Source organism: Sorex fumeus, unplaced genomic scaffold (genome assembly GCF_029834395.1).
Source record: "Sorex fumeus unplaced genomic scaffold, SorFum_2.1 ptg000037l, whole genome shotgun sequence".
Lineage (NCBI taxonomy): Eukaryota > Metazoa > Chordata > Mammalia > Eulipotyphla > Soricidae > Sorex > Sorex fumeus.
The window spans coordinates 5657184-5665288 of NW_026606094.1; positions in this window are offsets into that span (position 1 = coordinate 5657184).

The following is an 8105-nucleotide window of genomic DNA, read 5'->3' on the forward strand; positions in this document are numbered from 1 at the left end:
AGTTTGTCCAAAGTAAGAATGAGATAATAAGATGTCGGGCAGCACGCTTCCGGGAGCTGGGTTTTATAGTCTCTGGGTCTTGGCCGTTGATGGGATTACATGGCACCAAGGGGCCAGTTGGTGGGTGTGACTCCTGTCTACTGGAATTTGGAGGATCTGGGTGGAGGATGCTCAGCCCCGATCAGAGCAGGCCTGGAGATCTGAGCCCTAGGATCCCCATGCCTTTTTTCCTCTGCCAGTACCTTTCTGCATGTGGAGAGTGGTCTCAGCATGGTGGTGGCTGGTTCTGGAGGTTTTCGGCTGCCAGATCCCTGGTCGGGGTGGGGAGGGAAACTCAACCTACTCCCTTCCAAGGGGCCCCGGCGAGGACAGCCAGGCACAGGGGCAGGAGATTCTCAATATTAAAGAAATACTTTTGACCTTATTCTATATTTACATATTTATATATTTATATTGTACTCTTTTTTATGAGAAAGATCTGCAATATACTCCATGTCGCATCAAATCTGAATCTGCCCCAACTGTATAGAAATAGATTAAGTGACTATATAGAAATTGATCAAATATATAAAAATTGATTAACTGATCAAGAGTCAAAAGAACATTAAAGAAACTCAGAAGTACAGCTAGACTTTGAACTCTTATGTTCATCATACTCCAAATACTTTCAAAGGAGATGAAAGAATATGCGGTGGGGTAGTGGGGTTCAGGTGGGTGCAAGATTTTTGGAGGGCTAGGAGGGTTGGACTCTCTGCTCAGGGATGATTCCTATCTGTAGTCAAGGGAGCTTACTCAGTGCCAGGAATCTAATTGAGGCTCAGCCCTGTTCAAGGCAAGAGCCTTACCCTTTGTACTATCTCTTCATTTTTAGATTCCAAAATCTTAAATGGATATTGACCAAAAGAAGAGAAAATAAATATTGTGAGGACACAGAATAGAGGTACAGTAGGTCTGGATAGAAAAATTTACATATCCTGTTTTCTTGGTTTGTCCCAAGTGCTAGTGTGTAAATCCCTGTGAGAGGGTGTTTGGATTTTGTTGTTTGCGTGCTTGTTTTGTATTGGGGCTGCATCCAGCAGTGTTCAGGGCTAATTCCTGGCTCTGCACTCAGCTCTCATTCCTGGGGAGCTCAGAGACCTGCTCTATAGTTCTGTCAACAGTGCTGCTCACAACACCTAACAAGGTGTTTTACATAGAGTGATACATATTTATGAGTTGATTTCCATCAGAAATATTTTATTTCATAGCTATAACTTTATTACTTTCATGTAAACATTAACTGTGCTTTTTTACTTTTTATGATTCAAAATTTTTTGTCGTTTGTTATTCTTTTGTGTACAAAATTCCAGTTTTGATCTTCTTTCCTCTTTCTAAAATATCCTTTAGGTGCTGCTTTTTTTATATTTAAATAGTTTACTTTCTAAAATTTGACCTCCTGGAATACAGTGTAGTTTCAATTACATATAAACATTCTTATTTCAATTAACTTTCTTTTGAGGGGTGTCCAAACTGACAATTCAGCGTAGAATAAAATAAAGACAAATGTCTAATTTCTGCAATTGGGGATTTGTATTTTGTTATATTTTCTTTGATTAATTTAAGTAGATTCTGGGCTCTTTGCCAGGAATTGTCACCTGTGCTACTTATCACACATAAACTTGTTTTTTTTTTTATCCTCAGTGAACAGGACTTCAAAAAGCCTCGTCTTTCTTTGAATTTTTTTTTCTCATTAACAGAACATTTTTGAGAATCTACCTACTTAAATAAAAGTGTGTAAGTGTGTGTGTGTGTGTGTGTGTGTGTGTGTGTGTGTAGGAGTGGGAGTGGGGAGTGTTATTCTCAATAACATAAAATTACTAAGAAGCAATTTTGAATGATGAAAACACCACACTGTTTATGAATGAGTAGCCAGGGACTAGAAAGATGCATTTGGATTTGGATGGCCTGCAAATGTGAAGTTCCCCTCAGAATGATATCATGACTTAGATAGAGAAGGACCTCATTAGAGTAGACTGTTATCTTGAAATTAACTTTTAAATGGAGAGAAATTAAGGATTGAGGCAGGACTTGCATTCATTTTAAGGTTTAACTTACTCGACTTATAACTATTGAATGGGCTAAAGTTCAGGGAGCATTCATTAATAATAATTTGGGGTAATGGGTTTCTCTTACCGTGTTGTGTTTAAACACACTGCTTTACTGAACTGATTAATCAGTAATTTGGAGAGCTGATGGGATGGAACCAAGCAAAAGATTAAATCATACATCCACCTCATTTGTTTAAAACATAAGAAAGAATTTAATTGCATTAGCTTAGCAAATAATAAAATTACTGAAAATCTGAGGTACCCTGCTGCTTTGTCTTATCGGTTGTTTTAATGTTTTTATAAATTGTGAGAAATAATTTATTTTTATTGCACTTGCCTGATTGTGAGAAACATATTGTGAAGGTCTTAATGATAATTTGCCTAAGAAACCATAAATATTGAATTTTAAATTAAGTACATTAAACTGTCTTTGAAAATTCAATTTCAGTATAAGTGAACTTTTCTAGTTGCTGATAAGACCATGTTCTTCATATTGAATAATTGTCTTTGAACCAAAGATTTAATAGTGAAAAAAATCTGTAAAAGATAATTATAGCAATGAAGCTCATGGGTTTGATTTAGTAGAATTATAGTTTTGGCTGCAGTGAATAGAACCTTAAAAGGTAGTTTCCTAAAAATTTGATTTACATACTCAATTCATAAATAAAACTATTGCAACAAAAATCTGCAAAGTCTAAATCATGACTATATTAGACACTTTTGATTTAACCATTGATAAACCAAATATAATTTTCTCAGTTCTGGTAATCAAACGCAGGACTTCACACATGTAATATAAGTGCTCTATGCATGTTCTATATTACTGGCCCCTAAAACATTTAATGCATTAGTTTACATACCCTTTAAAATCTTTTAGAGTCAAGTGAAATTTTACTTTTTTATTGTCTAAAATCACATAATAAGTAACATCACATTCACAGTCACAGTCCTCCCATTGTTCATCGATTTGCTTGAGCGGGCCCAGTAACGTCTCCATCGTGAGACTTGTTGTTACTGTGCTTGGCATATTGAATACATCATGGGTAGCTTGCCAGGCTTTACTGTGGAGGTGAGATACTCCTGGTAGCTTACTAGGCTCTCAAAGAGGGGTGGAGGAATTGAACCCGGCTTGACCGGGCCAGCTGCGTGCAAGGCAAACGCCCTACCCACTGTGCTATCACTCCAGCAATAGCACAGTGGGTAGGGCATTTGCCTTGCATGCGGCCTGGCCCAGGTTCGATTCCCAGAATTCCGTATGGTCCCTCGAGGACGGCCAGAAGTAATTCCTGAGTGCATGAATCAGGTGTAACCCCTGTGCATCGCTAAATAAAACAATAAGTAACATAAGGATATTATTTCACAAAATCAATAATAATAAACTTAGAAGTGACATAGCATGATGACTTAAGTTAGGGGAAAACTGGAACTCAGTCACTGTTTTAGATTACCCTCAAAGAGTTCTTTCAATTTTCAGTTATGATGAGATCATATTTATATTTTACTGAGACATATTCTAGAAATTCATATTATTGAATAAACAACCAGCCATATCACTGCATTTACATTCGAAGTAGTCATATAAGTCTTCTTTAAGGCACCTTGAAAGCAGAAAGAATTGGTAGACATTTTGCCTATCAAAATTCAATGATCAGAAAATCCTATTAGTTTGCTCCAAAACAAAACCATATCAGACAGGAATAAAGTCATTATAACTATTAATGATGAATTAAATAATGCATTTTTTGAATACACTATAAATTCTCGGCAAGAGCACATGATCCGGTAGACCCAGGTTCGATTCCTCCACCCCTCTCAGAGAGCACAGCAATCTACTTAGAGTATTTCTCCCACAGGGCAAAGCCTGGCAAGCTGCCCGTGACATATTCGATATGCCAAACACAGTAACAACAAGTTCCACAATGGAGACGTTACTGGGCCCGCTTGAGCAAATCAATGAACAATGGGAGGACAGTGCTAGAGTGCAGTGCTACTATAAATTCTCAAACTGACAGTTTCAAGGGAAAAATAAAAACCTCTAAATCTCTAAAGAGGCAGTAAGAATGAACTTGGATAATAAGTATAGGGAAATAAAAAAAAAAGAACAGGCATTTTCTATGCACCATAAATTATGCTGTTAAACTGTAGCTGGATTCTAATGCAAATCCAGGTTACCCAGGCATAAAAGACAGCAGCAGTTGGCAAACACTCTATTATTTATTTCCTAGATAAGCTATCTATCAAATTCTTCTTTCCCGTCTGAAAGGCACTCACACACCATGAAGAGAAAGAAATTGGTAGTGATGGAACGTAGTTAGGGAATTCTTTTCTAAACTCACGTACAGTTAAGTGAAAATTCAAAGCCCCCTGTACATTAACAGTTTTCCGGTGTAAACCAAAGGAGAGGGTGATATTCATCTGTTTGCTAAGCAGATGAAGTGCTATTGAGATATTGTTTGATGAACATATCCAGTGTCTTTTTTGATTTTTTGGCTACAAAATACATCAATTTAAGAATCTATATATATATATATATATATATATATATATACACAGAGAGAGAGAGAACTTGTTGCAAAAAAGAAAAACCAGAAAAGAAAGACATATCTTAAAAATTCCAAAAGTAAAAAATAAGGGATGACAAACCATATTTTATAGATTCTTGCAATCTATAAAGTAGATAGTGAATAGAGGAATGTAGAAATATTGTATCATTTATCAGAACACTTATGCTTTATAAAACTATTACAATACATTATATATACTATTACATACAGAAGAGGGTGTTTCTTCGTTAGAGGTTTATTCATTTAATAGCGAGCAACAGATGTAGAGAGAATAACAAGCAAAAATCTCAATCTACAATGTTAAATTTGTTACAAATGTCCTTGAGTTCTGTGATTCCCTTTAAATAAAATTAACCTGATTTATCTTCTATCCACTTATTTGATTGGAAATAGTATTTAAAAAAATTTTAATGAATCATCGTGAGGAACATCTTATCATCTCATTCCTACTTTGGACAAACTGGCAGGCTACCAAATGTAACCTGCCCACACGGCAGAGTCTGGCAAACTCCCCGTGGTCTATCCAATATGCCAAATACCAGTAACAATGATGGGTCTCATTCTCCTAACCCTGAAAGAGCCTTGAATATGGCACTTTAAAAAAAAACTCAGAGCTAGGACGAAGGAGACATTACTGGCACCTGCTTGAGGCAACCAACGAACAACAGGGTGGTCATGATCGTGATCGTGATCGTGAGGAAATAGGTATTTTTAAAAAATAAATGTCCCTTTCTTCAACCACATCATAATATGGAAACCAAGAACTGTCTGATCACCAGGAAGAGAGCTTTCACATGAGTCTCTGTAATTGCAACTGATTTGATAATTGCCTAAGTCATCAGAAGGATTGAGCTTTTTAAAAACCGGTTTACCCAGCTTCCAGAAATCCAGAAGCTTTGGTAAACTGAGAATGCTAGTGTCCCACAATCATACTTAAGGAAAAAGGGGCAAAGTAACTTCCTATCAAGAGATGCAGATATTGAAGACAAAATAGAACTTGATATATCAAAGTGAACAGAACACAAGCACAAATAATGTTTTAGTGCATAATTTCTATAACAGAAAGTTTGATAAAAAGCTTTGCTTGAGACCCAGAATTTTTTTCTTATTTTGAAATGATTTTAGATTTGTAAAATAGGTGCAGGATAGAAAATTTTTATATGCCCTTCACTCATGTCCCCTAAAGTTAACAACTTCTATAACAACAATAGTGAAATGATTAAAACGAAGAAGAAGCTAATAATTACATTCTAGTCTTTATTCAAATTGTCCCTCTTTTCTCATTAATGATATTTTCTCTTCCCGTGTCTGACCCTTCATTTCCAAAACTTCATGATGCATTTAGTAGTTCTGCCTTCTTAGCTCTATCTCACCATCCCTTTAGTCTTTTTCTTGATCTTGACAATTTTACAGAGTATCAGTTAATTTATATAATATGTCTAACTTAGTTTTGGGTCAGATTATTTTCATATCTGATTTCACTCTATATTTAATTTTTACAATACCACAGAATCATTTTTTTCTTTTCTTAGAACCTGTCAGAGCATGTATAATGTGCATGATTCTCTCGTTCATGATATTCCTAGTAATAGCTGATTAAGGTTCTGTTGGTGGCCCTTGCATTTTTCTACTCTAACTCTTTGAACATTTGCTGTGAATAAATACTTGGGACAGGGGAAATACTTGAGTAGGCAATTCAATTACCCCGCAAAGTGCCATCCATCTTTTCATTTTATCATTGGTAAATCACATCAACAATGATTATTATAAAGGTCCTTGTCATATAAGTTACCTTCATGATTTTCTTTAAAATATGATTTTGTTTTCCCTTCCTTTCTCACTTGATCACTTGATCACTTGACATCCCATTACTCATCGATTTGCTGCAGCAGGCACCAGTAACATTTCCATTTATCCCTGTCTTGTGCTAGTGTAGTGCAATCAACGAAGAGCCTCAAACCTTTCGTTCAAGGTCTGGATGAAGAAATCTGACCATCTCGTAGATGGGCAGCCATGCAGTCTTTTGATGTCCAGGGGAATCCAGTCGGTAAAAACTCTAGTCCAACGGTTGTCTCCAAATCGCATTACATGTCCCGCCCATCTGATTTTCAGTGCCTTGGCAAATGAGGCAGTGTCCCTGATTCTTGATCATTGATGGAGGTCAGAACTCCAGATTCCTTCTCTCACTTGAGTGAAGCGTGATACTTCAAGCAGAGCTCTTTCGATTCCTCTTTGGGAGACCCAAATAGCGTTATCATCCTGTTTTCGAAGGGTTCAGTTCTTCGAGGCTGTGGAGTTGAAGAGATGTGCCTGGATCTGGAGGTTCTTCATCTTCTTCGATGCTCTTGAAGGCGTTCCATGCTGCTCTCTTCCTCCTGCACAGGTCAGGTGCCAGATTGTTCGTCATGTTCAGTTCTCGACCTAAGCACATATAACTGTTGCATTTGGAGATATTTGTTCCATTGCGAGCAAATGGAACGTCAGGAACGATACCTTTTGTCATAAACAATGTCTTCATAAGATTCAGTTGTAGTCCTACCTTTCCACACTCACTGTCAACACCGGCCAGCATTTGTGCCACTTGGCTAATGTTTGGTGTTATTAGAATGGATGTCATTAGCGAAGCAGTGGTGGTGTAATTGCCAACCTTCTATCTTCACTCCCATTCCTTCCCATTCCAGTCACTGCATGACGTTCTCGAGGGTGGCACTGAAGACTTTCCGTGAAATGGTATCACCCTGCCAAACTCCTCTCTTGACGTGGATGATCATTTCCTTGTAGAATGGTGAAATCCTGGTAGTGAATCCATAATACAGCTAATGGAGGATCCTGATGCATTGAGTTTGAACTCCCTGTTTGACTAGGGCTTTGATGACAGCTTCAGTCTCAACATAATCAAAGGCCATTTATCTTTCTTTCTTTCTTTCTTTCTTTCTTTCTTTCTTTCTTTCTTTCTTTCTCCTTTCTTTCTTGTGAAACACCATGAGGTACAGTTGTAGACCTACAAATTTTTGTGATATCCATCCATCCACCCTCCTTCACTGCTGGTGGGAATGCCAACTGGTTCAGCCCTTTTGGAAAACAGTATGGACTACTCTCAGAAAATTAGAAATTGAGCTCCCATTTGACCCAGCAATACCACTCTGGAAATATATCCCAGAGAGGCAAAAAAAGTATAGTCAAAGTGACATCTGCACTTGTTTGTTCATTGCAGGACTCTTTACAATAGCTAGAATCTGGAAAAAACCTGAGTGCCTGAGAACAGATGACTGGTTAAAGAAACTTTGGTACATCTACACAATGGAGTACTATGTAGCTGTTAGAAAAGATGAAGTCATAAAATTTACATACAAGTGATACTACATGGAAAGTATCGTGTTAAGCGAAATGAGCCAGAAAGAGAGGGATGGACATAGAAAGATTGCATTCATCTGGGAAACAGTATCAAAGGCCT